Below are 7,988 nucleotides of genomic sequence, written 5' to 3' on the forward strand. Positions count from 1 at the left end.
GGGGGTGGAACTACCCTATATTTCAGGTGAAATTTATTTTGCTTATACTTCAACTATGCACCCTCATTCTTTCAAAATGATGTGTTTGGAGACTTTTAGCATGGTAATATATTATACACCACTGCTAGGATGGACTATTGTTGTCTGCTTTATTATCCCCGTTGCACAATTGTGACTTACATTTCCATAACATTGTCAGAAGTGCACTGAAATAATTTCAACCACATTAGCAATAATTTTCCCTTAATATTCATCAGGAAATGTTTCTTAGGTCACTAAAAAGGGATACCTGAAATGCCCATCTTTATTAAAATAGAGAAGAGAATATAGGCGAGTAGAATCAAGATGAGGAGTCATGTAAGTAAGAAAGCATGAATTTCCCTTCAGTAGCAGGTGTCTGGTGGATAGCTCTTCCTTCTGTTCACTGTTTTTGTTGTTGCTTCTGCTTTCTTTCTCTCTTCTTATCTCTTTTTACATTCAAAGTGGACATGCTGGTATGGAGTAGACAACACTAGTTGTCTGCTAGAAAGGGGACCCAGATTGAACTGGGGTAGATTAAGATTTCCAGCCTGTAAGGTTTTCCTGACAGCTTTCATCAGGCTTAGGTTACTTTACACTTGAGGTGTGTTCCAAAAACACAATGCATACAAGTAGATCACTGATCAAAATTGCAATGGAGCCAGAGTTACCTTTTGATCCTACTCATTTTTCTTGTTCTGAACACTTGCTTTGCTGCCTTTCGGTCACACAGGTCCTTGAGAGGGGCCTATTTATAGATGTCCAAATCCATGAACTCCACCCAAGACCACTCTTAACCAGGTGGTCTATACTCCCAAACTAAATCTCTGGTGCTCATCCAACTCATTGCAATCTAAATTCTTTATTCTCTGAGCTCTGATAATGTCAAGAATGTATTTATTTGAATCTATGATTATATTCATGGATATCAAGTTATAAATGACTGACAGACAACACTTTCTGAAGTGTCCACATGTAAAACGAGTGCCTAGTAACATCAATTATTCTTGAATAATACATTACTAGATTGGAAGATGAAGAAAGTACATCTATAAAAGATTTGATATTTTTTTCTGCCTCTCTTGTTATATGGATTAATTAAGCAACTGTATTAAAATGATTTGAAAATATAATGATAGATGATAATTCGAGACTGATATGGAAACACTGCCATCATTGACATGTGGCTTCTAACAGACTCAGATCAACTGTTCCATGACTAGAGTTTAAGTTGTTGTCCTTGGATATTTTCAGTCCTGGGGATTTTGTCAGATCACTTAGGATGTCTTATCCTTGATTGCCTCATATTTAAATGACAATAATAATTGCCTTACAGTATTATTCTGAATGTCAAATGAGATAATAATGCAAAATTCTTTGTAAATTCTATACTGCTAAGATAATGTTTTTCCTGGAACACGGAAATGTTTTCAAAGACTAAGTTTTCTCTTGTTCTCAATTTCTTGTTTATCCTTGTGGATTATCTGTATCCTCTTTTCATTTTTAATCTGCCTTTTCCCTGCCACCTGTCATACATCAGGGACATTTTTTCCACATCCGTGTTTGTTTCCCCATCCATTCCCATCAATTACTAATTTTTCAAAATGAAATTTATTTTTAACACTAGCTTGGAGGAAAAATTGGCTGCAGGTCAGATATAACTGCTCTTTAAGTTAAGGGAAGCATTGAACAAACTGAAATAACATAAAGTTAGCTAGAGCTCAAAATCTCAGAAGAGTTTGGAGGATTCAAAGATCATTACCTGCTTGGTATCGAGAATGGCCGACAGTCCCTCGGTAAGGAAGTCATTGGTCACTGCAACGGTCCTCACACTCTTCCTTACATGGTATCACCTCTTCATCTATCTTGGCTCTACTAGCTTTTGTTCCTGACATCAGATAATCACCTTTACCTTCTGAGGTATGTCTGTCGTGTCTGTCTTCTCCCAGGAACAGAAGCAGATAGAAAAGTGGAAAGCTGAAGTGAAGAGGGTTGAGTATTCACTTCTCACAAGTGGCAGTAGTGACTTGGGTGCTGGTGCCAAGAAGCAGATAGAGTCCAGAGAAGAGAGGTGTATGAAGGACGAAGTTTTACCTCTGTAAGAAATGGAAACTGTTGCTGTAGACAGAAAAGGAAAACCAAGGAGAAAGATGTTCGTTCCATTCTACCTGCGCTGCAGGTTTAGCCAGTGAGAATGAAAGATCCCAATCCCCTTCATGGTGGCTGTTAACAACCTTGCTGGGCTGCTGTGGAGAAGAAGAGGTAACTGAATGAACATTCTAGGCATCCTCTCCTTAAAATGAGAATTAAGATGAGTAAAATTTTGAATTTCAATTGCTGGCCCAGAAGTACAGCTATTTAAAAGGCGACTCTTCTTCCATAAATAATCTAAAGAAATTCTCTGTGATTTAGAAAGGACAATTGAAAACTGATGTTCACAGTTGTGTACATAAAAGCATTGTCTCAGTCTGCTTTAGGTCAGGTGAAATTTGGGGGCTTAGAGTTTATTGTGAATGCAACATCATATACAAAATTGGCCAACCCTGTAAATCAGTATATTCTTCATGTTTGGTACAATGGAGGTCACAGTCCTCCAAACACACGTGAAAATTTTCAAAATATGGATATATAAATTGAGAGTGACAAACAAAAGTACTACCTGAAGTATTCTTTGAACTGCAGCTTTTCCTGTGTTGTTAATCCCAAAAGTCATAACTGTAACATTAACAAAGTTTACATTCATTGAAAAAGAAAGGAAATTCTCAGGTTGTATTATACACCTCATTTGTATGGGCAGCATTTTATACTTCTTAGAAAAGAACTTCAGAATCATCTTCAGTCTCCCTCCCTTGACTTCTCTGGTCAAAGTTAATTATTCATACCTCTGTGTCCCTATGGTATCTTATACATATGTTAATTATATTAGGTTGGTGCAAAAGTAATTGTGGCTTAAAGGGTTAAAAATCATTGCAAAAACCGTGATTACTTCTGCACCAACCTAATAGCACTTATCACATTAAATTTAATCATATAAAATTTAAGCATCTGGTTTATCCATTTTAGACAGTGCTACACACTGAGTATAAGGGAATTTCATTTCTTGAATATGACCCACACTCAGATATTCCTTTTATCATTCGTTTATTCATTACATAACAAACTACCAAACATTGTTCTAGGACTAGGAGAAATAAACATTAAAATTCATTTTTACAGTTCAAAAGGATACATACCATTTTAATTAAGCAATCTATTATCTGAGAATAAAAAAAAAAAGATCTCATAGGGAAAGTACCATTTGAGATGAATCTGGAGAGAAGATAGGATTTTGCAGGTACAGGGTTTCAAGGAAAGCATGGAGGTATTATAGGCACATTGCAATACAATTACATCATCTCAGTTTTACTCACTAGGCTTTGCATTCTCAGAGTCTGAGACAGTGTCTTACTCATTGTATAGTACTATAAACTGGGTGGCTTAAAACAACAGAAATGTATTGTCTCATAGTTCTATAGGCTAGAAGTCCAAAGTCAAGGTTTTGGGTGGGCCATGCTTTCTATGGAGAGTCTAGGGGAGGATCCCTCCTTGCTTCTTCCAACTTTTGGTAGCCAGAGGCATTCTTTGGCTTGGGGCAGTATAATTGCCATCTCTGCCTCTGTTGTCACATGGCCATCCTGTCCCTGTAGATGATGTCTCTGCATCATTTTCCCTTTGTGCACGTCTCTGTCTTCACACAGTATACTCCTCTTTCTGTGTGTCTGTGTCCAGATTTCCCTATCCTTACAAGGACATCATTCATATTGGTTTATGGTCCACCTTAATGACCACATTTTAACTTGACTACATCTGCAAAGACCCTATTCCCAAATAAGGTCACATTCACAGGTATCCAAGGTTAGGACTTCAAGATATCTTTTGGAAGGACACAATTTAACCCATAGCACACGCATTTATAACCCAAAAAGCTATCAGAAAATCTACAAAATTCCAGGCACCCAATACATGCTAGCTAAATAAATGTTCTTTCTTATATCTTACTGAAATCCTTACACTATCACTTAAATTTGTATAATTTATTCTTGATTTAGGAAAACTGAGAAATAAATTATTACTATCATCTCAAAATATCCAACCTACTTGAAAGTTATCACCCTTAGCCATGTCTTTCTCTAATTAAATTATACAAGTACTTTTCCATATAAATCCTATTTTCTAGCTCTCCAATCATCTTTGTTACCACCTGCCCTATCTTATTAATAATATTGAATTTGCAATTTATCTTCTCAGGAATATATTTTGGGCTACTTCAGACCTCTAAAAGATTTAATACACAATATCATTTTTCCTAAACCCTTGTTCTCTTTCCTTTGTAACATATTTTCTCCATGTAGTTCTCATGGAGATATTGAATGCTTTATAATAATGTTAAGGTTTGAATTTAATCTTTTTTATGAAGAATTATCAAAAATTTGACCAGAAAGTTCATCTATGAACTTGACGACTTTTTTGTGTTTTTACTTTAACATGAGAAAAAGTTGCATTGAAAGCTGTTGAAGTTAAACTGGCATGTTTCACCTAACCCCCCAAGGTAACGTTTCAGTTGTGTTTTATTAAACTCTGAGTCAGTGCTCTCTCTCGGTTCAGGGCTCTTTGCCACCTATGGGTCTTATTTTACATCAGGAGCAGCTGAATTTCACACCTATATTTGCCACCCTTCTAGATCCTTCCTCCTGAGCTTATTAACACCATCCAGCAGCTACCTTGAAGATATACTGCCAGGAAAAATAAATGTTTTCTGCAAGGAGCAAAAAGGTTTTCTATTCCCATATGTCAGTACTTCAGTTCAGGCCTATTGCCAAAAACTAAGAGCATTTAAACAATAGTTCATGCAGGTGAGAGTTATGAAAATGCTCCTCTTAAGATGATTCACCAGATATTATTATTCAAACGTGAGAAGAAAATTGGTTGATTTTGCATCTAAAAACTACTGAAGCACACTGAAAATGAAGCTAGAGCCCTGATTTCTAGTCCAAGTTTCACACATAACTTACTACTTGACAATAAATTTTCACATGACCTTTCAACATCTCCATTTTCTCATATGTAAAATTAAGAGAATACCATCTTTTTATCTACTCATTAGGAGGCTAAAGAGATAGTGCATGCAGAATCACTCTAAAATTCTAAGACACTGAGCATATCTTAAATATTATTATTCTAACTTAGACATTTAGAACATTAAAATCTATAAATCAAGAAAGGTGACAAAAGAGAGTTATTGCTGATTAATAGTTATTCACTTGCTTTTTCATTCTATGTTTGCATCTTAGGAAATTACCTATTTATGCTCCTTTTGTGTGTGGACTTTCAGCCCAGAATATAATATGAAAATTTCATTTTATTATTGCCTCATGGTTTCTTTTCTGATAAATCTCACAGTAGTTTGGAGAGAGACAGCTATTTGCCAGTGAGTTGAGTTCAGGGTCACAGAAAGTCACATACTTGAGCTCTTTGGCTGAGGGGTTAATAAACTCACTATAACACTCACTCCTGGCTTGGGACTTATATATAGAAGTGAAAATGTAACCTTGTGTGTAAAATTCAAATACATGTGAGGCCAGTTTTGATCATAACATTAAAAAAAAAAAAACACGTAAAAATGGCTTTAACTCTGAAACTGGTTTTGTACCAAATCAATAGAGTTGATGATTTGAATAAAGGTTTTCACATAGTTTTGACAGACAAGCATAGATCAAGTAAAATGTTCAACAAAATATGAATACTGAGATTGTGCACATTTTATTTTATCATTATCTTGGCTTTACTGTATGTCTTAATTTTGTTATAATGAACATTACTGACCTGTGAACTTTAAATAAATGAATGAATAAATAAAGAAATTACCACCCAATCTTTAAGGCCAAACACTGACACTATCTCCTCCATGAAACCTTTACCAATCCGTCAGTCAACAGTAATAGTGTTCTCATTTGAATTACAGCTGTTTGATACATTTTTTTTTTTTTTTACAAACTCAAAAATTGCTTTGCAAATTCAATTTGATAAGTGTCCAGGTCAGTATTATGTTTGTATGTGCCTACCTTATGTGTCTAGCACAGTGCCTTGTAATAAATAAATAAATATTTATTGAATTTGTTGAATGGAGAAGGTCATGATGACAAAGCATGATAAATCTATGGCACTAAACACAACCATATGGTTTTATATGATTACAGAATGAGAAACATAATATATGAAGTGTGAGGTTTGTTTTTAAGTATTTGAAAATACACTTTACAAAAGATATTAAAATGAGTGAACAGCTAGTGGAATTTTTGAGTAGAGGACTGATGTTCTCTACTCACGAATTCAGCTTCAGATAAATACACTTAATTGTCTGACAGAAAATGTCACCATAGATATTAGAACTCAGAGAGAATACAGAGATTCAAACTATTGAGAAATCAATGTGATGAGTATCCTTGAAAAGGTTAAGGCTCTTAAAAAGCTATTTAAAATTGTTATTAGCAATAGTATTCTGGAGGGAGAAATGTGATTGTGTGATGTTTTGAGATGAAAAGTTGTCTTATTTGGGGTCTCTTAGGGCAAATGCAAAGTTCATAAGAAAATTACACTTCTGATTTATGTACCTAAACCTTGTGGAGTTTGTTTTGGCATTTAAATAAGTTCTAACTTTTTGTCCAACATCTTAGCAAGGCTACAGTTATAGCAGCTGCTCTCTGAGCTTCGCTTTGCCGCCCAAGGACAAGAAGAAAGATACTAGAAAGTTGGCCAAGAAAGACAAAGATCCAGTGAACAAATCTGGGGGCAAGGCCAAAAAAAAGAAGTGGTCCAAAGGCAAATTTCAGGACAAGCTCAATAACCTAGTCTTGTGTGACAATGTGACCTATGACAAACTCTGTAAGGAAGTTCCCAAATACTACAAGCTTCTGTCTCTGAGAAATTGAAGATCTGTGGTTTCTTGGCCAGGGCAGCCCCGTCAGCAGTTCCTTAGTAAAGAACTCATTAAACTAGTTTCAAAGCAGAGAGCGCAAGTAATTTGCACCAGAGACACCAAGGATGAGGAAGCCGCAGGTGCTAGTGAAGATGTATGAACAACAGGACCCACCAACTGTACATTTTGAAAAATAAAACCTCATTAAATCAAATAAATAAGTTTAAAAAATAAGGGCAAAAATACATGGTTCTGAACAGAGGGTCTTTGTTAGTTAGTGATAACCTTGCTGCTTCCTCAACCAGTCCACAAGGTATAAAGGGGGTCATTTTCCAGAATAAATTCATTCTTCTGTTCATGCATCATCACACAGATTGCTGACAATTGGGGCTCTTTGTTCTCCAGCATGGGACACAGACCCCTTTCTTTGACATTGTAAAATGCTTCAGTCAGTAGAAGATACAAATCACTAAGGTCATGTTGTTTAGCTCAATTAGTTGGCTTTGGTTTATGGGTATGTGATATACAAGAGGACACACTGCCCAGATCTTCCTTCAATAAAGAATTTGTTGTCCCAACTAATGAGAGTGCTGTCAGCAAAGTGCTTCACCTGTTTCCATCTTTAGGCATTTCTTTAGCTGCAGAAATCCACCTCCGCCAAGTTCACACCCTTCATAGAGGGAGCCATATTAACTGACAGATCAAATCAACATTTAAAAGGCCAGGCTATTTCAGCCTAACTCAGGACAACTAGGGTGGGTCATTTTAGCTCTAGAGCTCCCACTGAGGTCAGTTGAAATTGTTGTTTGTCCTGCTTGGCACCTCAATTTCTCCCTTGGCCCAGTCCTGCTTCTTTTGCCTCTGCTCTGCAGGTATTGATTCCAAGGGAACTCCTCATTATACATCCTGCACATTCAACTTCATGTCAAAGTTGGCTTTGGAGAACTCAACCTGTAATAGTATGGAACAGACAAACTTGGAAGTTGACTCTTAATTTAATGAATAACAGCAGGGA

At 36.1% G+C, this 7,988-nt stretch overlaps 1 pseudogene; it reads left to right on the top strand.

The window, feature by feature from the left end:
• Positions 1 to 1,796: 1,796 nt before the first annotated feature.
• LOC148758474 (small ribosomal subunit protein eS25 pseudogene) lies at positions 1,797 to 7,133 on the top strand (annotated as a pseudogene).
• The last annotated feature ends 855 nt before the right edge of the window (positions 7,134 to 7,988 follow it).

This window comes from Rhinolophus sinicus, chromosome 3 (genome assembly GCF_057876585.1).
Source record: "Rhinolophus sinicus isolate RSI-liver-muscle chromosome 3, RSI-T2T, whole genome shotgun sequence".
Taxonomy (NCBI): Eukaryota; Metazoa; Chordata; class Mammalia; order Chiroptera; family Rhinolophidae; genus Rhinolophus; species Rhinolophus sinicus.